The sequence below is a fragment of the Eleutherodactylus coqui genome, chromosome 11, assembly GCF_035609145.1.
Source record: "Eleutherodactylus coqui strain aEleCoq1 chromosome 11, aEleCoq1.hap1, whole genome shotgun sequence".
Lineage (NCBI taxonomy): Eukaryota > Metazoa > Chordata > Amphibia > Anura > Eleutherodactylidae > Eleutherodactylus > Eleutherodactylus coqui.
The window spans coordinates 52,971,109-52,997,182 of record NC_089847.1 but is presented as its reverse complement, the minus strand read 5'-3'; the positions used below and the strand labels follow the sequence as shown (position 1 = coordinate 52,997,182).

Genomic DNA, 26,074 nt, shown 5'->3' with positions numbered 1-26,074 from the left:
TTCTCGTTTTCTACGAAGCTATTTCCCAAGACTGTCGCCATCTTTGACAAAGTCCATCTCAAGAAGAAGTGCTTCCTGCTAAATGCTAAGAAGCATGCCACTTTGCTATCCTCTTGCCTATGTACTATTTACAACACCAGGTTATGTTTTTCTGCATTTCACCTCCAAACAGCGCTTTGTCCCCAGGAATCACTGCAGCTTTACCTTTGGGGAAAGAGAAAAAGTCTGATTTGTCAGACTTGAGATTTCTTTAGCTGGACTTTGCAGTTAGATGACTCAAGATATCATCTGTGGAAGCTATTTTTCTTTTGGCAGAACATCTGCGTATGTGTAAATGGGCAAAATTCTATCGGTCCCAAGAGTAAATGGGTCCGCCCGAATACTGCCATGCTTTCATCAGCTTCTTCCTCGTTAGTATAGTGGTGAGTATCCCCGCCTGTCACGCGGGAGACCGGGGTTCGATTCCCCGACGGGGAGTGCTTTTCTCGTTTTCTACGAAGCTATTTCCCAAGACTGTCGCCATCTTTGACAAAGTCCATCTCAAGAAGAAGTGCTTCCTGCTAAATGCTAAGAAGCATGCCACTTTGCTATCCTCTTGCCTATGTACTATTTACAACACCAGGTTATGTTTTTCTGCATTTCACCTCCAAACAGCGCTTTGTCCCCAGGAATCACTGCAGCTTTACCTTTGGGGAAAAGGAAAAAGTCTGATTTGTCAGACTTGAGATTTCTTTAGCTGGACTTTGCAGTTAGATGACTCAAGATATCATCTGTGGAAGCTATTTTTCTTTTGGCAGAACATCTGCGTATGTGTAAATGGGCAAAATTCTATCGGTCCCAAGAGTAAATGGGTCTGCCCGAATACTGCCATGCTTTCATCAGCTTCTTCCTCGTTAGTATAGTGGCGAGTAGTCACGCGGGAGACCGGGGTTCGATTCCCCGACGGGGAGTGCTTTTCTCGTTTTCTACGAAGCTATTTCCCAAGACTGTCGCCATCTTTGACAAAGTCCATCTCAAGAAGAAGTGCTTCCTGCTAAATGCTAAGAAGCATGCCACTTTGCTATCCTCTTGCCTATGTACTATTTACAACACCAGGTTATGTTTTTCTGCATTTCACCTCCAAACAGCGCTTTGTCCCCAGGAATCACTGCAGCTTTACCTTTGGGGAAAAGGAAAAAGTCTGATTTGTCAGACTTGAGATTTCTTTAGCTGGACTTTGCAGTTAGATGACTCAAGATATCATCTGTGGAAGCTATTTTTCTTTTGGCAGAACATCTGCGTATGTGTAAATGGGCAAAATTCTATCGGTCCCAAGAGTAAATGGGTCCGCCCGAATACTGCCATGCTTTCATCAGCTTCTTCCTCGTTAGTATAGTGGTGAGTATCCCCGCCTGTCACGCGGGAGACCGGGGTTCGATTCCCCGACGGGGAGTGCTTTTCTCGTTTTCTACGAAGCTATTTCCCAAGACTGTCGCCATCTTTGACAAAGTCCATCTCAAGAAGAAGTGCTTCCTGCTAAATGCTAAGAAGCATGCCACTTTGCTATCCTCTTGCCTATGTACTGTTTACAACACCAGGTTATGTTTTTCTGCATTTCACCTCCAAACAGCGCTTTGTCCCCAGGAATCACTGCAGCTTTACCTTTGGGGAAAGAGAAAAAGTCTGATTTGTCAGACTTGAGATTTCTTTAGCTGGACTTTGCAGTTAGATGACTCAAGATATCATCTGTGGAAGCTATTTTTCTTTTGGCAGAACATCTGCGTATGTGTAAATGGGCAAAATTCTATCGGTCCCAAGAGTAAATGGGTCTGCCCGAATACTGCCATGCTTTCATCAGCTTCTTCCTCATTAGTATAGTGGTGAGTATCCCCACCTGTCACGCGGGAGACCGGGGTTCGATTCCCCAACGGGGAGTGCTTTTCTCGTTTTCTACGAAGCTATTTCCCAAGACTGTCGCCATGTTTGACAAAGTCCATCTCAAGAAGAAGTGCTTCCTGCTAAATGCTAAGAAGCATGCCACTTTGCTATCCTCTTGCCTATGTACTATTTACAACACCAGGTTATGTTTTTCTGCATTTCACCTCCAAACAGCGCTTTGTCCCCAGGAATCACTGCAGCTTTACCTTTGGGGAAAGAGAAAAAGTCTGATTTGTCAGACTTGAGATTTCTTTAGCTGGACTTTGCAGTTAGATGACTCAAGATATCATCTGTGGAAGCTATTTTTCTTTTGGCAGAACATCTGCGTATGTGTAAATGGGCAAAATTCTATCGGTCCCAAGAGTAAATGGGTCCGCCCGAATACTGCCATGCTTTCATCAGCTTCTTCCTCGTTAGTATAGTGGTGAGTATCCCCGCCTGTCACGCGGGAGACCGGGGTTCGATTCCCCGACGGGGAGTGCTTTTCTCGTTTTCTACGAAGCTATTTCCCAAGACTGTCGCCATCTTTGACAAAGTCCATCTCAAGAAGAAGTGCTTCCTGCTAAATGCTAAGAAGCATGCCACTTTGCTATCCTCTTGCCTATGTACTATTTACAACACCAGGTTATGTTTTTCTGCATTTCACCTCCAAACAGCGCTTTGTCCCCAGGAATCACTGCAGCTTTACCTTTGGGGAAAGAGAAAAAGTCTGATTTGTCAGACTTGAGATTTCTTTAGCTGGACTTTGCAGTTAGATGACTCAAGATATCATCTGTGGAAGCTATTTTTCTTTTGGCAGAACATCTGCGTATGTGTAAATGGGCAAAATTCTATCGGTCCCAAGAGTAAATGGGTCCGCCCGAATACTGCCATGCTTTCATCAGCTTCTTCCTCGTTAGTATAGTGGTGAGTATCCCCGCCTGTCACGCGGGAGACCGGGGTTCGATTCCCCGACGGGGAGTGCTTTTCTCGTTTTCTACGAAGCTATTTCCCAAGACTGTCGCCATCTTTGACAAAGTCCATCTCAAGAAGAAGTGCTTCCTGCTAAATGCTAAGAAGCATGCCACTTTGCTATCCTCTTGCCTATGTACTATTTACAACACCAGGTTATGTTTTTCTGCATTTCACCTCCAAACAGCGCTTTGTCCCCAGGAATCACTGCAGCTTTACCTTTGGGGAAAAGGAAAAAGTCTGATTTGTCAGACTTGAGATTTCTTTAGCTGGACTTTGCAGTTAGATGACTCAAGATATCATCTGTGGAAGCTATTTTTCTTTTGGCAGAACATCTGCGTATGTGTAAATGGGCAAACTTCTATCGGTCCCAAGAGTAAATGGGTCTGCCCGAATACTGCCATGCTTTCATCAGCTTCTTCCTCGTTAGTATAGTGGCGAGTAGTCACGCGGGAGACCGGGGTTCGATTCCCCGACGGGGAGTGCTTTTCTCGTTTTCTACGAAGCTATTTCCCAAGACTGTCGCCATCTTTGACAAAGTCCATCTCAAGAAGAAGTGCTTCCTGCTAAATGCTAAGAAGCATGCCACTTTGCTATCCTCTTGCCTATGTACTATTTACAACACCAGGTTATGTTTTTCTGCATTTCACCTCCAAACAGCGCTTTGTCCCCAGGAATCACTGCAGCTTTACCTTTGGGGAAAGAGAAAAAGTCTGATTTGTCAGACTTGAGATTTCTTTAGCTGGACTTTGCAGTTAGATGACTCAAGATATCATCTGTGGAAGCTATTTTTCTTTTGGCAGAACATCTGCGTATGTGTAAATGGGCAAAATTCTATCGGTCCCAAGAGTAAATGGGTCCGCCCGAATACTGCCATGCTTTCATCAGCTTCTTCCTCGTTAGTATAGTGGTGAGTATCCCCGCCTGTCACGCGGGAGACCGGGGTTCGATTCACCGACGGGGAGTGCTTTTCTCGTTTTCTACGAAGCTATTTCCCAAGACTGTCGCCATCTTTGACAAAGTCCATCTCAAGAAGAAGTGCTTCCTGCTAAATGCTAAGAAGCATGCCACTTTGCTATCCTCTTGCCTATGTACTGTTTACAACACCAGGTTATGTTTTTCTGTATTTCACCTCCAAACAGCGCTTTGTCCCCAGGAATCACTGCAGCTTTACCTTTGGGGAAAGAGAAAAAGTCTGATTTGTCAGACTTGAGATTTCTTTAGCTGGACTTTGCAGTTAGATGACTCAAGATATCATCTGTGGAAGCTATTTTTCTTTTGGCAGAACATCTGCGTATGTGTAAATGGGCAAAATTCTATCGGTCCCAAGAGTAAATGGGTCTGCCCGAATACTGCCATGCTTTCATCAGCTTCTTCCTCATTAGTATAGTGGTGAGTATCCCCGCCTGTCACGCGGGAGACCGGGGTTCGATTCCCCGACGGGGAGTGCTTTTCTCGTTTTCTACGAAGCTATTTCCCAAGACTGTCGCCATGTTTGACAAAGTCCATCTCAAGAAGAAGTGCTTCCTGCTAAATGCTAAGAAGCATGCCACTTTGCTATCCTCTTGCCTATGTACTATTTACAACACCAGGTTATGTTTTTCTGCATTTCACCTCCAAACAGCGCTTTGTCCCCAGGAATCACTGCAGCTTTACCTTTGGGGAAAGAGAAAAAGTCTGATTTGTCAGACTTGAGATTTCTTTAGCTGGACTTTGCAGTTAGATGACTCAAGATATCATCTGTGGAAGCTATTTTTCTTTTGGCAGAACATCTGCGTATGTGTAAATGGGCAAAATTCTATCGGTCCCAAGAGTAAATGGGTCCGCCCGAATACTGCCATGCTTTCATCAGCTTCTTCCTCATTAGTATAGTGGTGAGTATCCCCGCCTGTCACGCGGGAGACCGGGGTTCGATTCCCCGACGGGGAGTGCTTTTCTCGTTTTCTACGAAGCTATTTCCCAAGACTGTCGCCATGTTTGACAAAGTCCATCTCAAGAAGAAGTGCTTCCTGCTAAATGCTAAGAAGCATGCCACTTTGCTATCCTCTTGCCTATGTACTATTTACAACACCAGGTTATGTTTTTCTGCATTTCACCTCCAAACAGCGCTTTGTCCCCAGGAATCACTGCAGCTTTACCTTTGGGGAAAGAGAAAAAGTCTGATTTGTCAGACTTGAGATTTCTTTAGCTGGACTTTGCAGTTAGATGACTCAAGATATCATCTGTGGAAGCTATTTTTCTTTTGGCAGAACATCTGCGTATGTGTAAATGGGCAAAATTCTATCAGTCCCAAGAGTAAATGGGTCCGCCCGAATACTGCCATGCTTTCATCAGCTTCTTCCTCGTTAGTATAGTGTTGAGTATCCCCGCCTGTCACGCGGGAGACCGGGGTTCGATTCCCCGACGGGGAGTGCTTTTCTCGTTTTCTACGAAGCTATTTCCAAAGACTGTCGCCATCTTTGACAAAGTCCATCTCAAGAAGAAGTGCTTCCTGCTAAATGCTAAGAAGCATGCCACTTTGCTATCCTCTTGCCTATGTACTATTTACAACACCAGGTTATGTTTTTCTGCATTTCACCTCCAAACAGCGCTTTGTCCCCAGGAATCACTGCAGCTTTACCTTTGGGGAAAAGGAAAGAGTCTGATTTGTCAGACTTGAGATTTCTTTAGCTGGACTTTGCAGTTAGATGACTCAAGATATCATCTGTGGAAGCTATTTTTCTTTTGGCAGAACATCTGCGTATGTGTAAATGGGCAAAATTCTATCGGTCCCAAGAGTAAATGGGTCTGCCCGAATACTGCCATGCTTTCATCAGCTTCTTCCTCGTTAGTATAGTGGCGAGTAGTCACGCGGGAGACCGGGGTTCGATTCCCCGACGGGGAGTGCTTTTCTCGTTTTCTACGAAGCTATTTCCCAAGACTGTCGCCATCTTTGACAAAGTCCATCTCAAGAAGAAGTGCTTCCTGCTAAATGCTAAGAAGCATGCCACTTTGCTATCATCTTGCCTATGTACTATTTACAACACCAGGTTATGTTTTTCTGCATTTCACCTCCAAACAGCGCTTTGTCCCCAGGAATCACTGCAGCTTTACCTTTGGGGAAAGAGAAAAAGTCTGATTTGTCAGACTTGAGATTTCTTTAGCTGGACTTTGCAGTTAGATGACTCAAGATATCATCTGTGGAAGCTATTTTTCTTTTGGCAGAACATCTGCGTATGTGTAAATGGGCAAAATTCTATCGGTCCCAAGAGTAAATGGGTCTGCCCGAATACTGCCATGCTTTCATCAGCTTCTTACTCGTTAGTATAGTGGTGAGTATCCCCGCCTGTCACGCGGGAGACCGGGGTTCGATTCCCCGACGGGGAGTGCTTTTCTCGTTTTCTACGAAGCTATTTCCCAAGACTGTCGCCATCTTTGACAAAGTCCATCTCAAGAAGAAGTGCTTCCTGCTAAATGCTAAGAAGCATGCCACTTTGCTATCCTCTTGCCTATGTACTATTTACAACACCAGGTTATGTTTTTCTGCATTTCACCTCCAAACAGCGCTTTGTCCCCAGGAATCACTGCAGCTTTACCTTTGGGGAAAAGGAAAAAGTCTGATTTGTCAGACTTGAGATTTCTTTAGCTGGACTTTGCAGTTAGATGACTCAAGATATCATCTGTGGAAGCTATTTTTCTTTTGGCAGAACATCTGCGTATGTGTAAATGGGCAAAATTCTATCGGTCCCAAGAGTAAATGGGTCTGCCCGAATACTGCCATGCTTTCATCAGCTTCTTACTCGTTAGTATAGTGGTGAGTATCCCCGCCTGTCACGCGGGAGACCGGGGTTCGATTCCCCGACGGGGAGTGCTTTTCTCGTTTTCTACGAAGCTATTTCCCAAGACTGTCGCCATGTTTGACAAAGTCCATCTCAAGAAGAAGTGCTTCCTGCTAAATGCTAAGAAGCATGCCACTTTGCTATCCTCTTGCCTATGTACTATTTACAACACCAGGTTATGTTTTTCTGCATTTCACCTCCAAACAGCGCTTTGTCCCCAGGAATCACTGCAGCTTTACCTTTGGGGAAAGAGAAAAAGTCTGATTTGTCAGACTTGAGATTTCTTTAGCTGGACTTTGCAGTTAGATGACTCAAGATATCATCTGTGGAAGCTATTTTTCTTTTGGCAGAACATCTGCGTATGTGTAAATGGGCAAAATTCTATCGGTCCCAAGAGTAAATGGGTCTGCCCGAATACTGCCATGCTTTCATCAGCTTCTTCCTCGTTAGTATAGTGGTGAGTATCCCCGCCTGTCACGTGGGAGACCGGGGTTCGATTCCCCGACGGGGAGTGCTTTTCTCGTTTTCTACGAAGCTATTTCCCAAGACTGTCGCCATCTTTGACAAAGTCCATCTCAAGAAGAAGTGCTTCCTGCTAAATGCTAAGAAGCATGCCACTTTGCTATCCTCTTGCCTATGTACTATTTACAACACCAGGTTATGTTTTTCTGCATTTCACCTCCAAACAGCGCTTTGTCCCCAGGAATCACTGCAGCTTTACCTTTGGGGAAAGAGAAAAAGTCTGATTTGTCAGACTTGAGATTTCTTTAGCTGGACTTTGCAGTTAGATGACTCAAGATATCATCTGTGGAAGCTATTTTTCTTTTGGCAGAACATCTGCGTATGTGTAAATGGGCAAAATTCTATCGGTCCCAAGAGTAAATGGGTCCGCCCGAATACTGCCATGCTTTCATCAGCTTCTTCCTCGTTAGTATAGTGGTGAGTATCCCCGCCTGTCACGCGGGAGACCGGGGCTCGATTCCCCGACGGGGAGTGCTTTTCTCGTTTTCTACGAAGCTATTTCCCAAGACTGTCGCCATCTTTGACAAAGTCCATCTCAAGAAGAAGTGCTTCCTGCTAAATGCTAAGAAGCATGCCACTTTGCTATCCTCTTGCCTATGTACTATTTACAACACCAGGTTATGTTTTTCTGCATTTCACCTCCAAACAGCGCTTTGTCCCCAGGAATCACTGCAGCTTTACCTTTGGGGAAAAGGAAAAAGTCTGATTTGTCAGACTTGAGATTTCTTTAGCTGGACTTTGCAGTTAGATGACTCAAGATATCATCTGTGGAAGCTATTTTTCTTTTGGCAGAACATCTGCGTATGTGTAAATGGGCAAAATTCTATCGGTCCCAAGAGTAAATGGGTCTGCCCGAATACTGCCATGCTTTCATCAGCTTCTTACTCGTTAGTATAGTGGTGAGTATCCCCGCCTGTCACGCGGGAGACCGGGGTTCGATTCCCCGACGGGGAGTGCTTTTCTCGTTTTCTACGAAGCTATTTCCCAAGACTGTCGCCATCTTTGACAAAGTCCATCTCAAGAAGAAGTGCTTCCTGCTAAATGCTAAGAAGCATGCCACTTTGCTATCCTCTTGCCTATGTACTGTTTACAACACCTGGTTATGTTTTTCTGCATTTCACCTCCAAACAGCGCTTTGTCCCCAGGAATCACTGCAGCTTTACCTTTGGGGAAAAGGAAAAAGTCTGATTTGTCAGACTTGAGATTTCTTTAGCTGGACTTTGCAGTTAGATGACTCAAGATATCATCTGTGGAAGCTATTTTTCTTTTGGCAGAACATCTGCGTATGTGTAAATGGGCAAAATTCTATCGGTCCCAAGAGTAAATGGGTCTGCCCGAATACTGCCATGCTTTCATCAGCTTCTTCCTCGTTAGTATAGTGGCAAGTAGTCACGCGGGAGACCGGGGTTCGATTCCCCGACGGGGAGTGCTTTTCTCGTTTTCTACGAAGCTATTTCCCAAGACTGTCGCCATCTTTGACAAAGTCCATCTCAAGAAGAAGTGCTTCCTGCTAAATGCTAAGAAGCATGCCACTTTGCTATCCTCTTGCCTATGTACTATTTACAACACCAGGTTATGTTTTTCTGCATTTCACCTCCAAACAGCGCTTTGTCCCCAGGAATCACTGCAGCTTTACCTTTAGGGAAAGAGAAAAAGTCTGATTTGTCAGACTTGAGATTTCTTTAGCTGGACTTTGCAGTTAGATGACTCAAGATATCATCTGTGGAAGCTATTTTTCTTTTGGCAGAACATCTGCGTATGTGTAAATGGGCAAAATTCTATCGGTCCCAAGAGAAAATGGGTCCGCCCGAATACTGCCATGCTTTCATCAGCTTCTTCCTCGTTAGTATAGTGGTGAGTATCCCCACCTGTCACGCGGGAGACCGGGGTTCGATTCCCCGACGGGGAGTGCTTTTCTCGTTTTCTACGAAGCTATTTCCCAAGACTGTCGCCATCTTTGACAAAGTCCATCTCAAGAAGAAGTGCTTCCTGCTAAATGCTAAGAAGCATGCCACTTTGCTATCCTCTTGCCTATGTACTATTTACAACACCAGGTTATGTTTTTCTGCATTTCACCTCCAAACAGCGCTTTGTCCCCAGGAATCACTGCAGCTTTACCTTTGGGGAAAGAGAAAAAGTCTGATTTGTCAGACTTGAGATTTCTTTAGCTGGACTTTGCAGTTAGATGACTCAAGATATCATCTGTGGAAGCTATTTTTCTTTTGGCAGAACATCTGCGTATGTGTAAATTGGCAAAATTCTATCGGTCCCAAGAGTAAATGGGTCCGCCCGAATACTGCCATGCTTTCATCAGCTTCTTCCTCGTTAGTATAGTGGTGAGTATCCCCGCCTGTCACGCGGGAGACCGGGGTTCGATTCCCCGACGGGGAGTGCTTTTCTCGTTTTCTACGAAGCTATTTCCCAAGACTGTCGCCATCTTTGACAAAGTCCATCTCAAGAAGAAGTGCTTCCTGCTAAATGCTAAGAAGCATGCCACTTTGCTATCCTCTTGCCTATGTACTATTTACAACACCAGGTTATGTTTTTCTGCATTTCACCTCCAAACAGCGCTTTGTCCCCAGGAATCACTGCAGCTTTACCTTTGGGGAAAGAGAAAAAGTCTGATTTGTCAGACTTGAGATTTCTTTAGCTGGACTTTGCAGTTAGATGACTCAAGATATCATCTGTGGAAGCTATTTTTCTTTTGGCAGAACATCTGCGTATGTGTAAATGGGCAAAATTCTATCGGTCCCAAGAGTAAATGGGTCCGCCCGAATACTGCCATGCTTTCATTAGCTTCTTCCTCGTTAGTATAGTGGTGAGTATCCCCGCCTGTCACGCGGGAGACCGGGGTTCGATTCCCCGACGGGGAGTGCTTTTCTCGTTTTCTACGAAGCTATTTCCAAAGACTGTCGCCATCTTTGACAAAGTCCATCTCAAGAAGAAGTGCTTCCTGCTAAATGCTAAGAAGCATGCCACTTTGCTATCCTCTTGCCTATGTACTATTTACAACACCAGGTTATGTTTTTCTGCATTTCACCTCCAAACAGCGCTTTGTCCCCAGGAATCACTGCAGCTTTACCTTTGGGGAAAGAGAAAAAGTCTGATTTGTCAGACTTGAGATTTCTTTAGCTGGACTTTGCAGTTAGATGACTCAAGATATCATCTGTGGAAGCTATTTTTCTTTTGGCAGAACATCTGCGTATGTGTAAATGGGCAAAATTCTATCGGTCCCAAGAGTAAATGGGTCCGCCCGAATACTGCCATGCTTTCATTAGCTTCTTCCTCGTTAGTATAGTGGTGAGTATCCCCGCCTGTCACGCGGGAGACCGGGGTTCGATTCCCCGACGGGGAGTGCTTTTCTCGTTTTCTACGAAGCTATTTCCAAAGACTGTCGCCATCTTTGACAAAGTCCATCTCAAGAAGAAGTGCTTCCTGCTAAATGCTAAGAAGCATGCCACTTTGCTATCCTCTTGCCTATGTACTATTTACAACACCAGGTTATGTTTTTCTGCATTTCACCTCCAAACAGCGCTTTGTCCCCAGGAATCACTGCAGCTTTACCTTTGGGGAAAGAGAAAAAGTCTGATTTGTCAGACTTGAGATTTCTTTAGCTGGACTTTGCAGTTAGATGACTCAAGATATCATCTGTGGAAGCTATTTTTCTTTTGGCAGAACATCTGCGTATGTGTAAATGGGCAAAATTCTATCGGTCCCAAGAGTAAATGGGTCCGCCCGAATACTGCCATGCTTTCATCAGCTTCTTCCTCGTTAGTATAGTGGTGAGTATCCCCGCCTGTCACGCGGGAGACCGGGGTTCGATTCCCTGACGGGGAGTGCTTTTCTCATTTTCTACGAAGCTATTTCCAAAGACTGTCGCCATCTTTGACAAAGTCCATCTCAAGAAGAAGTGCTTCCTGCTAAATGCTAAGAAGCATGCCACTTTGCTATCCTCTTGCCTATGTACTATTTACAACACCAGGTTATGTTTTTCTGCATTTCACCTCCAAACAGCGCTTTGTCCCCAGGAATCACTGCAGCTTTACCTTTGGGGAAAGAGAAAAAGTCTGATTTGTCAGACTTGAGATTTCTTTAGCTGGACTTTGCAGTTAGATGACTCAAGATATCATCTGTGGAAGCTATTTTTCTTTTGGCAGAACATCTGCGTATGTGTAAATGGGCAAAATTCTATCGGTCCCAAGAGTAAATGGGTCCGCCCGAATACTGCCATGCTTTCATTAGCTTCTTCCTCGTTAGTATAGTGGTGAGTATCCCCGCCTGTCACGCGGGAGACCGGGGTTCGATTCCCCGACGGGGAGTGCTTTTCTCGTTTTCTACGAAGCTATTTCCAAAGACTGTCGCCATCTTTGACAAAGTCCATCTCAAGAAGAAGTGCTTCCTGCTAAATGCTAAGAAGCATGCCACTTTGCTATCCTCTTGCCTATGTACTATTTACAACACCAGGTTATGTTTTTCTGCATTTCACCTCCAAACAGCGCTTTGTCCCCAGGAATCACTGCAGCTTTACCTTTGGGGAAAGAGAAAAAGTCTGATTTGTCAGACTTGAGATTTCTTTAGCTGGACTTTGCAGTTAGATGACTCAAGATATCATCTGTGGAAGCTATTTTTCTTTGGGCAGAACATCTGCATATGTGTAAATGGGCAAAATTCTATCGGTCCCAAGAGTAAATGGGTCCGCCCGAATACTGCCATGCTTTCATCAGCTTCTTCCTCGTTAGTATAGTGGTGAGTATCCCCGCCTGTCACGCGGGAGACCGGGGTTCGATTCCCCGACGGGGAGTGCTTTTCTCGTTTTCTACGAAGCTATTTCCCAAGACTGTCGCCATCTTTGACAAAGTCCATCTCAAGAAGAAGTGCTTCCTGCTAAATGCTAAGAAGCATGCCACTTTGCTATCCTCTTGCCTATGTACTATTTACAACACCAGGTTATGTTTTTCTGCATTTCACCTCCAAACAGCGCTTTGTCCCCAGGAATCACTGCAGCTTTACCTTTGGGGAAAAGGAAAAAGTCTGATTTGTCAGACTTGAGATTTCTTTAGCTGGACTTTGCAGTTAGATGACTCAAGATATCATCTGTGGAAGCTATTTTTCTTTTGGCAGAACATCTGCGTATGTGTAAATGGGCAAAATTCTATCGGTCCCAAGAGTAAATGGGTCCGCCCGAATACTGCCATGCTTTCATTAGCTTCTTCCTCGTTAGTATAGTGGTGAGTATCCCCGCCTGTCACGCGGGAGACCGGGGTTCGATTCCCCGACGGGGAGTGCTTTTCTCGTTTTCTACGAAGCTATTTCCAAAGACTGTCGCCATCTTTGACAAAGTCCATCTCAAGAAGAAGTGCTTCCTGCTAAATGCTAAGAAGCATGCCACTTTGCTATCCTCTTGCCTATGTACTATTTACAACACCAGGTTATGTTTTTCTGTATTTCACCTCCAAACAGCGCTTTGTCCCCAGGAATCACTGCAGCTTTACCTTTGGGGAAAGAGAAAAAGTCTGATTTGTCAGACTTGAGATTTCTTTAGCTGGACTTTGCAGTTAGATGACTCAAGATATCATCTGTGGAAGCTATTTTTCTTTTGGCAGAACATCTGCGTATGTGTAAATGGGCAAAATTCTATCGGTCCCAAGAGTAAATGGGTCCGCCCGAATACTGCCATGCTTTCATCAGCTTCTTCCTCGTTAGTATAGTGGTGAGTATCCCCGCCTGTCACGCGGGAGACCGGGGTTCGATTCCCCGACGGGGAGTGCTTTTCTCGTTTTCTACGAAGCTATTTCCCAAGACTGTCGCCATCTTTGACAAAGTCCATCTCAAGAAGAAGTGCTTCCTGCTAAATGCTAAGAAGCATGCCACTTTGCTATCCTCTTGCCTATGTACTATTTACAACACCAGGTTATGTTTTTCTGCATTTCACCTCCAAACAGCGCTTTGTCCCCAGGAATCACTGCAGCTTTACCTTTGGGGAAAGAGAAAAAGTCTGATTTGTCAGACTTGAGATTTCTTTAGCTGGACTTTGCAGTTAGATGACTCAAGATATCATCTGTGGAAGCTATTTTTCTTTTGGCAGAACATCTGCGTATGTGTAAATTGGCAAAATTCTATCGGTCCCAAGAGTAAATGGGTCCGCCCAAATACTGCCATGCTTTCATCAGCTTCTTCCTCGTTAGTATAGTGGTGAGTATCCCCGCCTGTCACGCGGGAGACCGGGGTTCGATTCCCCGACGGGGAGTGCTTTTCTCGTTTTCTACGAAGCTATTTCCCAAGACTGTCGCCATCTTTGACAAAGTCCATCTCAAGAAGAAGTGCTTCCTGCTAAATGCTAAGAAGCATGCCACTTTGCTATCCTCTTGCCTATGTACTATTTACAACACCAGGTTATGTTTTTCTGCATTTCACCTCCAAACAGCTCTTTGTCCCCAGGAATCACTGCAGCTTTACCTTTGGGGAAAAGGAAAAAGTCTGATTTGTCAGACTTGAGATTTCTTTAGCTGGACTTTGCAGTTAGATGACTCAAGATATCATCTGTGGAAGCTATTTTTCTTTTGGCAGAACATCTGCGTATGTGTAAATGGGCAAAATTCTATCGGTCCCAAGAGTAAATGGGTCTGCCCGAATACTGCCATGCTTTCATCAGCTTCTTACTCGTTAGTATAGTGGCAAGTAGTCACGCGGGAGACCGGGGTTCGATTCCCCGACGGGGAGTGCTTTTCTCGTTTTCTACGAAGCTATTTCCCAAGACTGTCGCCATCTTTGACAAAGTCCATCTCAAGAAGAAGTGCTTCCTGCTAAATGCTAAGAAGCATGCCACTTTGCTATCCTCTTGCCTATGTACTATTTACAACACCAGGTTATGTTTTTCTGCATTTCACCTCCAAACAGCGCTTTGTCCCCAGGAATCACTGCAGCTTTACCTTTGGGGAAAGAGAAAAAGTCTGATTTGTCAGACTTGAGATTTCTTTAGCTGGACTTTGCAGTTAGATGACTCAAGATATCATCTGTGGAAGCTATTTTTCTTTTGGCAGAACATCTGCGTATGTGTAAATGGGCAAAATTCTATCGGTCCCAAGAGTAAATGGGTCCGCCCGAATACTGCCATGCTTTCATCAGCTTCTTCCTCGTTAGTATAGTGGTGAGTATCCCCGCCTGTCACGCGGGAGACCGGGGTTCGATTCCCCGACGGGGAGTGCTTTTCTCGTTTTCTACGAAGCTATTTCCCAAGACTGTCGCCATCTTTGACAAAGTCCATCTCAAGAAGAAGTGCTTCCTGCTAAATGCTAAGAAGCATGCCACTTTGCTATCCTCTTGCCTATGTACTATTTACAACACCAGGTTATGTTTTTCTGCATTTCACCTCCAAACAGCTCTTTGTCCCCAGGAATCACTGCAGCTTTACCTTTGGGGAAAAGGAAAAAGTCTGATTTGTCAGACTTGAGATTTCTTTAGCTGGACTTTGCAGTTAGATGACTCAAGATATCATCTGTGGAAGCTATTTTTCTTTTGGCAGAACATCTGCGTATGTGTAAATGGGCAAAATTCTATCGGTCCCAAGAGTAAATGGGTCTGCCCGAATACTGCCATGCTTTCATCAGCTTCTTACTCGTTAGTATAGTGGTGAGTATCCCCGCCTGTCACGCGGGAGACCCGGGTTCGATTCCCCGACGGCGAGTGCTTTTCTCGTTTTCTACGAAGCTATTTCCCAAGACTGTCGCCATCTTTGACAAAGTCCATCTCAAGAAGAAGTGCTTCCTGCTAAATGCTAAGAAGCATGCCACTTTGCTATCCTCTTGCCTATGTACTATTTACAACACCAGGTTATGTTTTTCTGCATTTCACCTCCAAACAGCGCTTTGTCCCCAGGAATCACTGCAGCTTTACCTTTGGGGAAAGAGAAAAAGTCTGATTTGTCAGACTTGAGATTTCTTTAGCTGGACTTTGCAGTTAGATGACTCAAGATATCATCTGTGGAAGCTATTTTTCTTTTGGCAGAACATCTGCGTATGTGTAAATGGGCAAAATTCTATCGGTCCCAAGAGTAAATGGGTCCGCCCGAATACTGCCATGCTTTCATCAGCTTCTTCCTCGTTAGTATAGTGGTGAGTATCCCCGCCTGTCACGCGGGAGACCGGGGTTCGATTCCCCGACGGGGAGTGCTTTTCTCGTTTTCTACGAAGCTATTTCCCAAGACTGTCGCCATGTTTGACAAAGTCCATCTCAAGAAGAAGTGCTTCCTGCTAAATGCTAAGAAGCATGCCACTTTGCTATCCTCTTGCCTATGTACTATTTACAACACCAGGTTATGTTTTTCTGCATTTCACCTCCAAACAGCGCTTTGTCCCCAGGAATCACTGCAGCTTTACCTTTGGGGAAAGAGAAAAAGTCTGATTTGTCAGACTTGAGATTTCTTTAGCTGGACTTTGCAGTTAGATGACTCAAGATATCATCTGTGGAAGCTATTTTTCTTTTGGCAGAACATCTGCGTATGTGTAAATTGGCAAAATTCTATCGGTCCCAAGAGTAAATGGGTCCGCCCGAATACTGCCATGCTTTCATCAGCTTCTTCCTCGTTAGTATAGTGGTGAGTATCCCCGCCTGTCACGCGGGAGACCGGGGTTCGATTCCCCGACGGGGAGTGCTTTTCTCGTTTTCTACGAAGCTATTTCCCAAGACTGTCGCCATCTTTGACAAAGTCCATCTCAAGAAGAAGTGCTTCCTGCTAAATGCTAAGAAGCATGCCACTTTGCTATCCTCTTGCCTATGTACTATTTACAACACCAGGTTATGTTTTTCTGCATTTCACCTCCAAACAGCTCTTTGTCCCCAGGAATCACTGCAGCTTTACCTTTGGGGAAAAGGAAAAAGTCTGATTTGTCAGACTTGAGATATCTTTAGCTGGACTTTGCAATTAGATGACTCAAGATATCATCTGTGGAAGCTATTTTTCTTTTGGCAGAACATCTGCGTATGTGTAAATGGGCAAAATTCTATCGGTCCCAAGAGTAAATGGGTCCGCCCGAATACTGCCATGCTTTCATCAGCTTCTTCCTCATTAGTATAGTGGTGAGTATCCCCGCCTGTCACGCGGGAGACCGGGGTTCGATTCCCCGACGGGGAGTGCTTTTCTCGTTTTCTACGAAGCTATTTCCCAAGACTGTCGCCATCTTTGACAAAGTCCATCTCAAGAAGAAGTGCTTCCTGCTAAATGCTAAGAAGCATGCCACTTTGCTATCCTCTTGCCTATGTACTGTTTACAACACCTGGTTATGTTTTTCTGCATTTCACCTCCAAACAGCGCTTTGTCCCCAGGAATCACTGCAGCTTTACCTTTGGGGAAAAGGAAAAAGTCTGATTTGTCAGACTTGAGATTTCTTTAGCTGGACTTTGCAGTTAGATGACTCAAGATATCATCTGTGGAAGCTATTTTTCTTTTGGCAGAACATCTGCGTATGTGTAAATGGGCAAAATTCTATCGGTCCCAAGAGTAAATGGGTCTGCCCGAATACTGCCATGCTTTCATCAGCTTCTTCCTCGTTAGTATAGTGGCAAGTAGTCACGCGGGAGACCGGGGTTCGATTCCCCGACGGGGAGTGCTTTTCTCGTTTTCTACGAAGCTATTTCCCAAGACTGTCGCCATCTTTGACAAAGTCCATCTCAAGAAGAAGTGCTTCCTGCTAAATGCTAAGAAGCATGCCACTTTGCTATCCTCTTGCCTATGTACTATTTACAACACCAGGTTATGTTTTTCTGCATTTCACCTCCAAACAGCGCTTTGTCCCCAGGAATCACTGCAGCTTTACCTTTGGGGAAAGAGAAAAAGTCTGATTTGTCAGACTTGAGATTTCTTTAGCTGGACTTTGCAGTTAGATGACTCAAGATATCATCTGTGGAAGCCATTTTTCTTTTGGCAGAACATCTGCGTATGTGTAAATGGGCAAAATTCTATCGGTCCCAAGAGTAAATGGGTCCGCCCGAATACTGCCATGCTTTCATCAGCTTCTTCCTCGTTAGTATAGTGGTGAGTATCCCCGCCTGTCACGCGGGAGACCGGGGTTCGATTCCCCGACGGGGAGTGCTTTTCTCGTTTTCTACGAAGCTATTTCCCAAGACTGTCGCCATCTTTGACAAAGTCCATCTCAAGAAGAAGTGCTTCCTGCTAAATGCTAAGAAGCATGCCACTTTGCTATCCTCTTGCCTATGTACTATTTACAACACCAGGTTATGTTTTTCTGCATTTCACCTCCAAACAGCTCTTTGTCCCCAGGAATCACTGCAGCTTTACCTTTGGGGAAAAGGAAAAAGTCTGATTTGTCAGACTTGAGATTTCTTTAGCTGGACTTTGCAATTAGATGACTCAAGATATCATCTGTGGAAGCTATTTTTCTTTTGGCAGAACATCTGCGTATGTGTAAATGGGCAAAATTCTATCGGTCCCAAGAGTAAATGGGTCCGCCCGAATACTGCCATGCTTTCATCAGCTTCTTCCTCATTAGTATAGTGGTGAGTATCCCCGCCTGTCACGCGGGAGACCGGGGTTCGATTCCCCGACGGGGAGTGCTTTTCTCGTTTTCTACGAAGCTATTTCCCAAGACTGTCGCCATCTTTGACAAAGTCCATCTCAAGAAGAAGTGCTTCCTGCTAAATGCTAAGAAGCATGCCACTTTGCTATCCTCTTGCCTATGTACTGTTTACAACACCTGGTTATGTTTTTCTGCATTTCACCTCCAAACAGCGCTTTGTCCCCAGGAATCACTGCAGCTTTACCTTTGGGGAAAAGGAAAAAGTCTGATTTGTCAGACTTGAGATTTCTTTAGCTGGACTTTGCAGTTAGATGACTCAAGATATCATCTGTGGAAGCTATTTTTCTTTTGGCAGAACATCTGCGTATGTGTAAATGGGCAAAATTCTATCGGTCCCAAGAGTAAATGGGTCTGCCCGAATACTGCCATGCTTTCATCAGCTTCTTCCTCGTTAGTATAGTGGCAAGTAGTCACGCGGGAGACCGGGGTTCGATTCCCCGACGGGGAGTGCTTTTCTCGTTTTCTACGAAGCTATTTCCCAAGACTGTCGCCATCTTTGACAAAGTCCATCTCAAGAAGAAGTGCTTCCTGCTAAATGCTAAGAAGCATGCCACTTTGCTATCCTCTTGCCTATGCACTATTTACAACACCAGGTTATGTTTTTCTGCATTTCACCTCCAAACAGCGCTTTGTCCCCAGGAATCACTGCAGCTTTACCTTTGGGGAAAGAGAAAAAGTCTGATTTGTCAGACTTGAGATTTCTTTAGCTGGACTTTGCAGTTAGATGACTCAAGATATCATCTGTGGAAGCCATTTTTCTTTTGGCAGAACATCTGCGTATGTGTAAATGGGCAAAATTCTATCGGTCCCAAGAGTAAATGGGTCCGCCCGAATACTGCCATGCTTTCATCAGCTTCTTCCTCGTTAGTATAGTGGTGAGTATCCCCGCCTGTCACGCGGGAGACCGGGGTTCGATTCCCCGACGGGGAGTGCTTTTCTCGTTTTCTACGAAGCTATTTCCCAAGACTGTCGCCATCTTTGACAAAGTCCATCTCAAGAAGAAGTGCTTCCTGCTAAATGCTAAGAAGCATGCCACTTTGCTATCCTCTTGCCTATGTACTATTTACAACACCAGGTTATGTTTTTCTGCATTTCACCTCCAAACAGCGCTTTGTCCCCAGGAATCACTGCAGCTTTACCTTTGGGGAAAGAGAAAAAGTCTGATTTGTCAGACTTGAGATTTCTTTAGCTGGACTTTGCAGTTAGATGACTCAAGATATCATCTGTGGAAGCTATTTTTCTTTTGGCAGAACATCTGCGTATGTGTAAATGGGCAAAATTCTATCGGTCCCAAGAGTAAATGGGTCCGCCCGAATACTGCCATGCTTTCATTAGCTTCTTCCTCGTTAGTATAGTGGTGAGTATCCCCGCCTGTCACGCGGGAGACCGGGGTTCGATTCCCCGACGGGGAGTGCTTTTCTCGTTTTCTACGAAGCTATTTCCAAAGACTGTCGCCATCTTTGACAAAGTCCATCTCAAGAAGAAGTGCTTCCTGCTAAATGCTAAGAAGCATGCCACTTTGCTATCCTCTTGCCTATGTACTATTTACAACACCAGGTTATGTTTTTCTGCATTTCACCTCCAAACAGCGCTTTGTCCCCAGGAATCACTGCAGCTTTACCTTTGGGGAAAGAGAAAAAGTCTGATTTGTCAGACTTGAGATTTCTTTAGCTGGACTTTGCAGTTAGATGACTCAAGATATCATCTGTGGAAGCTATTTTTCTTTTGGCAGAACATCTGCGTATGTGTAAATGGGCAAAATTCTATCGGTCCCAAGAGTAAATGGGTCCGCCCGAATACTGCCATGCTTTCATCAGCTTCTTCCTCGTTAGTATAGTGGTGAGTATCCCCGCCTGTCACGCGGGAGACCGGGGTTCGATTCCCCGACGGGGAGTGCTTTTCTCGTTTTCTACGAAGCTATTTCCCAAGACTGTCGCCATCTTTGACAAAGTCCATCTCAAGAAGAAGTGCTTCCTGCTAAATGCTAAGAAGCATGCCACTTTGCTATCCTCTTGCCTATGTACTATTTACAACACCAGGTTATGTTTTTCTGCATTTCACCTCCAAACAGCTCTTTGTCCCCAGGAATCACTGCAGCTTTACCTTTGGGGAAAAGGAAAAAGTCTGATTTGTCAGACTTGAGATTTCTTTAGCTGGACTTTGCAGTTAGATGACTCAAGATATCATCTGTGGAAGCTATTTTTCTTTTGGCAGAACATCTGCGTATGTGTAAATGGGCAAAATTCTATCGGTCCCAAGAGTAAATGGGTCTGCCCGAATACTGCCATGCTTTCATCAGCTTCTTACTCGTTAGTATAGTGGTGAGTATCCCCGCCTGTCACGCGGGAGACCGGGGTTCGATTCCCCGACGGGGAGTGCTTTTCTCGTTTTCTACGAAGCTATTTCCCAAGACTGTCGCCATCTTTGACAAAGTCCATCTCAAGAAGAAGTGCTTCCTGCTAAATGCTAAGAAGCATGCCACTTTGCTATCCTCTTGCCTATGTACTATTTACAACACCAGGTTATGTTTTTCTGCATTTCACCTCCAAACAGCGCTTTGTCCCCAGGAATCACTGCAGCTTTACCTTTGGGGAAAGAGAAAAAGTCTGATTTGTCAGACTTGAGATTTCTTTAGCTGGACTTTGCAGTTAGATGACTCAAGATATCATCTGTGGAAGCTATTTTTCTTTTGGCAGAACATCTGCGTATGTGTAAATTGGCAAAATTCTATCGGTCCCAAGAGTAAATGGGTCCGCCCGAATACTGCCATGCTTTCATCAGCTTCTTCCTCGTTAGTATAGTGGTGAGTATCCCCGCCTGTCACGCGGGAGACCGGGGTTCGATTCCCCGACGGGGAGTGCTTTTCTCGTTTTCTACGAAGCTATTTCCCAAGACTGTCGCCATCTTTGACAAAGTCCATCTCAAGAAGAAGTGCTTCCTGCTAAATGCTAAGAAGCATGCCACTTTGCTATCCTCTTGCCTATGTACTATTTACAACACCAGGTTATGTTTTTCTGCATTTCACCTCCAAACAGCTCTTTGTCCCCAGGAATCACTGCAGCTTTACCTTTGGGGAAAAGGAAAAAGTCTGATTTGTCAGACTTGAGATTTCTTTAGCTGGACTTTGCAGTTAGATGACTCAAGATATCATCTGTGGAAGCTATTTTTCTTTTGGCAGAACATCTGCGTATGTGTAAATGGGCAAAATTCTATCGGTCCCAAGAGTAAATGGGTCCGCCCGAATACTGCCATGCTTTCATTAGCTTCTTCCTCGTTAGTATAGTGGTGAGTATCCCCGCCTGTCACGCGGGAGACCGGGGTTCGATTCCCCGACGGGGAGTGCTTTTCTCGTTTTCTACGAAGCTATTTCCAAAGACTGTCGCCATCTTTGACAAAGTCCATCTCAAGAAGAAGTGCTTCCTGCTAAATGCTAAGAAGCATGCCACTTTGCTATCCTCTTGCCTATGTACTATTTACAACACCAGGTTATGTTTTTCTGCATTTCACCTCCAAACAGCGCTTTGTCCCCAGGAATCACTGCAGCTTTACCTTTGGGGAAAGAGAAAAAGTCTGATTTGTCAGACTTGAGATTTCTTTAGCTGGACTTTGCAGTTAGATGACTCAAGATATCATCTGTGGAAGCTATTTTTCTTTTGGCAGAACATCTGCGTATGTGTAAATGGGCAAAATTCTATCGGTCCCAAGAGTAAATGGGTCCGCCCGAATACTGCCATGCTTTCATCAGCTTCTTCCTCGTTAGTATAGTGGTGAGTATCCCCGCCTGTCACGCGGGAGACCGGGGTTCGATTCCCCGACGGGGAGTGCTTTTCTCGTTTTCTACGAAGCTATTTCCCAAGACTGTCGCCATCTTTGACAAAGTCCATCTCAAGAAGAAGTGCTTCCTGCTAAATGCTAAGAAGCATGCCACTTTGCTATCCTCTTGCCTATGTACTATTTACAACACCAGGTTATGTTTTTCTGCATTTCACCTCCAAACAGCTCTTTGTCCCCAGGAATCACTGCAGCTTTACCTTTGGGGAAAAGGAAAAAGTCTGATTTGTCAGACTTGAGATTTCTTTAGCTGGACTTTGCAGTTAGATGACTCAAGATATCATCTGTGGAAGCTATTTTTCTTTTGGCAGAACATCTGCGTATGTGTAAATGGGCAAAATTCTATCGGTCCCAAGAGTAAATGGGTCCGCCCGAATACTGCCATGCTTTCATTAGCTTCTTCCTCGTTAGTATAGTGGTGAGTATCCCCGCCTGTCACGCGGGAGACCGGGGTTCGATTCCCCGACGGGGAGTGCTTTTCTCGTTTTCTACGAAGCTATTTCCAAAGACTGTCGCCATCTTTGACAAAGTCCATCTCAAGAAGAAGTGCTTCCTGCTAAATGCTAAGAAGCATGCCACTTTGCTATCCTCTTGCCTATGTACTATTTACAACACCAGGTTATGTTTTTCTGCATTTCACCTCCAAACAGCGCTTTGTCCCCAGGAATCACTGCAGCTTTACCTTTGGGGAAAGAGAAAAAGTCTGATTTGTCAGACTTGAGATTTCTTTAGCTGGACTTTGCAGTTAGATGACTCAAGATATCATCTGTGGAAGCTATTTTTCTTTTGGCAGAACATCTGCGTATGTGTAAATGGGCAAAATTCTATCGGTCCCAAGAGTAAATGGGTCCGCCCGAATACTGCCATGCTTTCATCAGCTTCTTCCTCGTTAGTATAGTGGTGAGTATCCCCGCCTGTCACGCGGGAGACCGGGGTTCGATTCCCCGACGGGGAGTGCTTTTCTCGTTTTCTACGAAGCTATTTCCCAAGACTGTCGCCATCTTTGACAAAGTCCATCTCAAGAAGAAGTGCTTCCTGCTAAATGCTAAGAAGCATGCCACTTTGCTATCCTCTTGCCTATGTACTATTTACAACACCAGGTTATGTTTTTCTGCATTTCACCTCCAAACAGCGCTTTGTCCCCAGGAATCACTGCAGCTTTACCTTTGGGGAAAGAGAAAAAGTCTGATTTGTCAGACTTGAGATTTCTTTAGCTGGACTTTGCAGTTAGATGACTCAAGATATCATCTGTGGAAGCTATTTTTCTTTTGGCAGAACATCTGCGTATGTGTAAATGGGCAAAATTCTATCGGTCCCAAGAGTAAATGGGTCCGCCCGAATACTGCCATGCTTTCATCAGCTTCTTCCTCGTTAGTATAGTGGTGAGTATCCCCGCCAGTCACGCGGGAGACCGGGGTTCGATTCCCCGACGGGGAGTGCTTTTCTCGTTTTCTACGAAGCTATTTCCCAAGACTGTCGCCATCTTTGACAAAGTCCATCTCAAGAAGAAGTGCTTCCTGCTAAATGCTAAGAAGCATGCCACTTTGCTATCCTCTTGCCTATGTACTATTTACAACACCAGGTTATGTTTTTCTGCATTTCACCTCCAAACAGCTCTTTGTCCCCAGGAATCACTGCAGCTTTACCTTTGGGGAAAAGGAAAAAGTCTGATTTGTCAGACTTGAGATTTCTTTAGCTGGACTTTGCAGTTAGATGACTCAAGATATCATCTGTGGAAGCTATTTTTCTTTTGGCAGAACATCTGCGTATGTGTAAATGGGCAAAATTCTATCGGTCCCAAGAGTAAATGGGTCCGCCCGAATACTGCCATGCTTTCATTAGCTTCTTCCTCGTTAGTATAGTGGTGAGTATCCCCGCCTGTCACGCGGGAGACCGGGGTTCGATTCCCCGACGGGGAGTGCTTTTCTCGTTTTCTACGAAGCTATTTCCAAAGACTGTCGCCATCTTTGACAAAGTCCATCTCAAGAAGAAGTGCTTCCTGCTAAATGCTAAGAAGCATGCCACTTTGCTATCCTCTTGCCTATGTACTATTTACAACACCAGGTTATGTTTTTCTGCATTTCACCTCCAAACAGCGCTTTGTCCCCAGGAATCACTGCAGCTTTACCTTTGGGGAAAGAGAAAAAGTCTGATTTGTCAGACTTGAGATTTCTTTAGCTGGACTTTGCAGTTAGATGACTCAAGATATCATCTGTGGAAGCTATTTTTCTTTTGGCAGAACATCTGCGTATGTGTAAATGGGCAAAATTCTATCGGTCCCAAGAGTAAATGGGTCCGCCCGAATACTGCCATGCTTTCATCAGCTTCTTCCTCGTTAGTATAGTGGTGAGTATCCCCGCCTGTCACGCGGGAGACCGGGGTTCGATTCCCCGACGGGGAGTGCTTTTCTCGTTTTCTACGAAGCTATTTCCCAAGACTGTCGCCATCTTTGACAAAGTCCATCTCAAGAAGAAGTGCTTCCTGCTAAATGCTAAGAAGCATGCCACTTTGCTATCCTCTTGCCTATGTACTATTTACAACACCAGGTTATGTTTTTCTGCATTTCACCTCCAAACAGCTCTTTGTCCCCAGGAATCACTGCAGCTTTACCTTTGGGGAAAAGGAAAAAGTCTGATTTGTCAGACTTGAGATTTCTTTAGCTGGACTTTGCAGTTAGATGACTCAAGATATCATCTGTGGAAGCTATTTTTCTTTTGGCAGAACATCTGCGTATGTGTAAATGGGCAAAATTCTATCGGTCCCAAGAGTAAATGGGTCCGCCCGAATACTGCCATGCTTTCATCAGCTTCTTCCTCGTTAGTATAGTGGTGAGTATCCCCGCCTGTCACGCGGGAGACCGTGGTTCGATTCCCCGACGGGGAGTGCTTTTCTCGTTTTCTACGAAGCTATTTCCCAAGACTGTCGCCATCTTTGACAAAGTCCATCTCAAGAAGAAGTGCTTCCTGCTAAATGCTAAGAAGCATGCCACTTTGCTATCCTCTTGCCTATGTACTATTTACAACACCAGGTTATGTTTTTCTGCATTTCACCTCCAAACAGCGCTTTGTCCCCAGGAATCACTGCAGCTTTACCTTTGGGGAAAGAGAAAAAGTCTGATTTGTCAGACTTGAGATTTCTTTAGCTGGACTTTGCAGTTAGATGACTCAAGATATCATCTGTGGAAGCTATTTTTCTTTTGGCAGAACATCTGCGTATGTGTAAATGGGCAAAATTCTATCGGTCCCAAGAGTAAATGGGTCCGCCCGAATACTGCCATGCTTTCATCAGCTTCTTCCTCGTTAGTATAGTGGTGAGTATCCCCGCCTGTCACGCGGGAGACCGGGGTTCGATTCCCCGACGGGGAGTGCTTTTCTCGTTTTCTACGAAGCTATTTCCAAAGACTGTCGCCATCTTTGACAAAGTCCATCTCAAGAAGAAGTGCTTCCTGCTAAATGCTAAGAAGCATGCCACTTTGCTATCCTCTTGCCTATGTACTATTTACAACACCAGGTTATGTTTTTCTGCATTTCACCTCCAAACAGCGCTTTGTCCCCAGGAATCACTGCAGCTTTACCTTTGGGGAAAGAGAAAAAGTCTGATTTGTCAGACTTGAGATTTCTTTAGCTGGACTTTGCAGTTAGATGACTCAAGATATCATCTGTGGAAGCTATTTTTCTTTTGGCAAAACATCTGCGTATGTGTAAATGGGCAAAATTCTATCGGTCCCAAGAGTAAATGGGTCCGCCCGAATACTGCCATGCTTTCATCAGCTTCTTCCTCGTTAGTATAGTGGTGAGTATCCCCGCCTGTCACGCGGGAGACCGGGGTTACTCACCACTATACTAACGAGGAAGAGAAAAAGTCTGATTTGTCAGACTTGAGATTTCTTTAGCTGGACTTTGCAGTTAGATGACTCAAGATATCATCTGTGGAAGCTATTTTTCTTTTGGCAGAACATCTGCGTATGTGTAAATGGGCAAAATTCTATCGGTCCCAAGAGTAAATGGGTCCGCCCGAATACTGCCATGCTTTCATCAGCTTCTTCCTCGTTAGTATAGTGGTGAGTATCCCCGCCTGTCACGCGGGAGACCGGGGTTCGATTCCCCGACGGGGAGTGCTTTTCTCGTTTTCTACGAAGCTATTTCCCAAGACTGTCGCCATCTTTGACAAAGTCCATCTCAAGAAGAAGTGCTTCCTGCTAAATGCTAAGAAGCATGCCACTTTGCTATCCTCTTGCCTATGTACTGTTTACAACACCAGGTTATGTTTTTCTGCATTTCACCTCCAAACAGCGCTTTGTCCCCAGGAATCACTGCAGCTTTACCTTTGGGGAAAAGGAAAAAGTCTGATTTGTCAGACTTGAGATTTCTTTAGCTGGACTTTGCAGTTAGATGACTCAAGATATCATCTGTGGAAGCTATTTTTCTTTTGGCAGAACATCTG

General features: G+C 44.9%; 28 non-coding genes across 28 annotated transcripts; all 28 read left to right on the top strand.

Annotated features, from left to right (window-relative positions):
* Positions 1-405: 405 nt before the first annotated feature.
* Positions 406-477, top strand: TRNAD-GUC (transfer RNA aspartic acid (anticodon GUC)). The gene has a single exon. It is a non-coding gene; the product is annotated as a tRNA-Asp (tRNA).
* An 883-nt stretch (positions 478-1,360) lies between these two features.
* On the top strand, positions 1,361-1,432 carry TRNAD-GUC (transfer RNA aspartic acid (anticodon GUC)). The gene has a single exon. It is a non-coding gene; the product is annotated as a tRNA-Asp (tRNA).
* An 892-nt stretch (positions 1,433-2,324) lies between these two features.
* TRNAD-GUC (transfer RNA aspartic acid (anticodon GUC)) lies at positions 2,325-2,396 on the top strand. Its single transcript has one exon. It is a non-coding gene; the product is annotated as a tRNA-Asp (tRNA).
* Positions 2,397-2,806: 410 nt separating this feature from the next.
* Positions 2,807-2,878, top strand: TRNAD-GUC (transfer RNA aspartic acid (anticodon GUC)). The gene has a single exon. It is a non-coding gene; the product is annotated as a tRNA-Asp (tRNA).
* Positions 2,879-9,527: 6,649 nt separating this feature from the next.
* On the top strand, positions 9,528-9,599 carry TRNAD-GUC (transfer RNA aspartic acid (anticodon GUC)). The gene has a single exon. It is a non-coding gene; the product is annotated as a tRNA-Asp (tRNA).
* A 410-nt stretch (positions 9,600-10,009) lies between these two features.
* On the top strand, positions 10,010-10,081 carry TRNAD-GUC (transfer RNA aspartic acid (anticodon GUC)). The gene has a single exon. It is a non-coding gene; the product is annotated as a tRNA-Asp (tRNA).
* A 410-nt stretch (positions 10,082-10,491) lies between these two features.
* TRNAD-GUC (transfer RNA aspartic acid (anticodon GUC)) lies at positions 10,492-10,563 on the top strand. Its single transcript has one exon. It is a non-coding gene; the product is annotated as a tRNA-Asp (tRNA).
* An 892-nt stretch (positions 10,564-11,455) lies between these two features.
* On the top strand, positions 11,456-11,527 carry TRNAD-GUC (transfer RNA aspartic acid (anticodon GUC)). The gene has a single exon. It is a non-coding gene; the product is annotated as a tRNA-Asp (tRNA).
* A 410-nt stretch (positions 11,528-11,937) lies between these two features.
* Positions 11,938-12,009, top strand: TRNAD-GUC (transfer RNA aspartic acid (anticodon GUC)). The gene has a single exon. It is a non-coding gene; the product is annotated as a tRNA-Asp (tRNA).
* Positions 12,010-12,419: 410 nt separating this feature from the next.
* TRNAD-GUC (transfer RNA aspartic acid (anticodon GUC)) lies at positions 12,420-12,491 on the top strand. The gene has a single exon. It is a non-coding gene; the product is annotated as a tRNA-Asp (tRNA).
* A 410-nt stretch (positions 12,492-12,901) lies between these two features.
* Positions 12,902-12,973, top strand: TRNAD-GUC (transfer RNA aspartic acid (anticodon GUC)). The gene has a single exon. It is a non-coding gene; the product is annotated as a tRNA-Asp (tRNA).
* A 410-nt stretch (positions 12,974-13,383) lies between these two features.
* On the top strand, positions 13,384-13,455 carry TRNAD-GUC (transfer RNA aspartic acid (anticodon GUC)). The gene has a single exon. It is a non-coding gene; the product is annotated as a tRNA-Asp (tRNA).
* An 883-nt stretch (positions 13,456-14,338) lies between these two features.
* Positions 14,339-14,410, top strand: TRNAD-GUC (transfer RNA aspartic acid (anticodon GUC)). Its single transcript has one exon. It is a non-coding gene; the product is annotated as a tRNA-Asp (tRNA).
* Positions 14,411-15,302: 892 nt separating this feature from the next.
* Positions 15,303-15,374, top strand: TRNAD-GUC (transfer RNA aspartic acid (anticodon GUC)). Its single transcript has one exon. It is a non-coding gene; the product is annotated as a tRNA-Asp (tRNA).
* Positions 15,375-15,784: 410 nt separating this feature from the next.
* On the top strand, positions 15,785-15,856 carry TRNAD-GUC (transfer RNA aspartic acid (anticodon GUC)). The gene has a single exon. It is a non-coding gene; the product is annotated as a tRNA-Asp (tRNA).
* Positions 15,857-17,221: 1,365 nt separating this feature from the next.
* TRNAD-GUC (transfer RNA aspartic acid (anticodon GUC)) lies at positions 17,222-17,293 on the top strand. Its single transcript has one exon. It is a non-coding gene; the product is annotated as a tRNA-Asp (tRNA).
* A 1,365-nt stretch (positions 17,294-18,658) lies between these two features.
* Positions 18,659-18,730, top strand: TRNAD-GUC (transfer RNA aspartic acid (anticodon GUC)). Its single transcript has one exon. It is a non-coding gene; the product is annotated as a tRNA-Asp (tRNA).
* A 410-nt stretch (positions 18,731-19,140) lies between these two features.
* Positions 19,141-19,212, top strand: TRNAD-GUC (transfer RNA aspartic acid (anticodon GUC)). Its single transcript has one exon. It is a non-coding gene; the product is annotated as a tRNA-Asp (tRNA).
* A 410-nt stretch (positions 19,213-19,622) lies between these two features.
* Positions 19,623-19,694, top strand: TRNAD-GUC (transfer RNA aspartic acid (anticodon GUC)). The gene has a single exon. It is a non-coding gene; the product is annotated as a tRNA-Asp (tRNA).
* Positions 19,695-20,586: 892 nt separating this feature from the next.
* Positions 20,587-20,658, top strand: TRNAD-GUC (transfer RNA aspartic acid (anticodon GUC)). The gene has a single exon. It is a non-coding gene; the product is annotated as a tRNA-Asp (tRNA).
* Positions 20,659-21,068: 410 nt separating this feature from the next.
* TRNAD-GUC (transfer RNA aspartic acid (anticodon GUC)) lies at positions 21,069-21,140 on the top strand. The gene has a single exon. It is a non-coding gene; the product is annotated as a tRNA-Asp (tRNA).
* A 410-nt stretch (positions 21,141-21,550) lies between these two features.
* TRNAD-GUC (transfer RNA aspartic acid (anticodon GUC)) lies at positions 21,551-21,622 on the top strand. Its single transcript has one exon. It is a non-coding gene; the product is annotated as a tRNA-Asp (tRNA).
* Positions 21,623-22,032: 410 nt separating this feature from the next.
* Positions 22,033-22,104, top strand: TRNAD-GUC (transfer RNA aspartic acid (anticodon GUC)). Its single transcript has one exon. It is a non-coding gene; the product is annotated as a tRNA-Asp (tRNA).
* Positions 22,105-22,514: 410 nt separating this feature from the next.
* TRNAD-GUC (transfer RNA aspartic acid (anticodon GUC)) lies at positions 22,515-22,586 on the top strand. Its single transcript has one exon. It is a non-coding gene; the product is annotated as a tRNA-Asp (tRNA).
* Positions 22,587-23,478: 892 nt separating this feature from the next.
* TRNAD-GUC (transfer RNA aspartic acid (anticodon GUC)) lies at positions 23,479-23,550 on the top strand. Its single transcript has one exon. It is a non-coding gene; the product is annotated as a tRNA-Asp (tRNA).
* Positions 23,551-23,960: 410 nt separating this feature from the next.
* TRNAD-GUC (transfer RNA aspartic acid (anticodon GUC)) lies at positions 23,961-24,032 on the top strand. The gene has a single exon. It is a non-coding gene; the product is annotated as a tRNA-Asp (tRNA).
* An 892-nt stretch (positions 24,033-24,924) lies between these two features.
* TRNAD-GUC (transfer RNA aspartic acid (anticodon GUC)) lies at positions 24,925-24,996 on the top strand. The gene has a single exon. It is a non-coding gene; the product is annotated as a tRNA-Asp (tRNA).
* A 678-nt stretch (positions 24,997-25,674) lies between these two features.
* On the top strand, positions 25,675-25,746 carry TRNAD-GUC (transfer RNA aspartic acid (anticodon GUC)). Its single transcript has one exon. It is a non-coding gene; the product is annotated as a tRNA-Asp (tRNA).
* Positions 25,747-26,074: the final 328 nt, after the last annotated feature.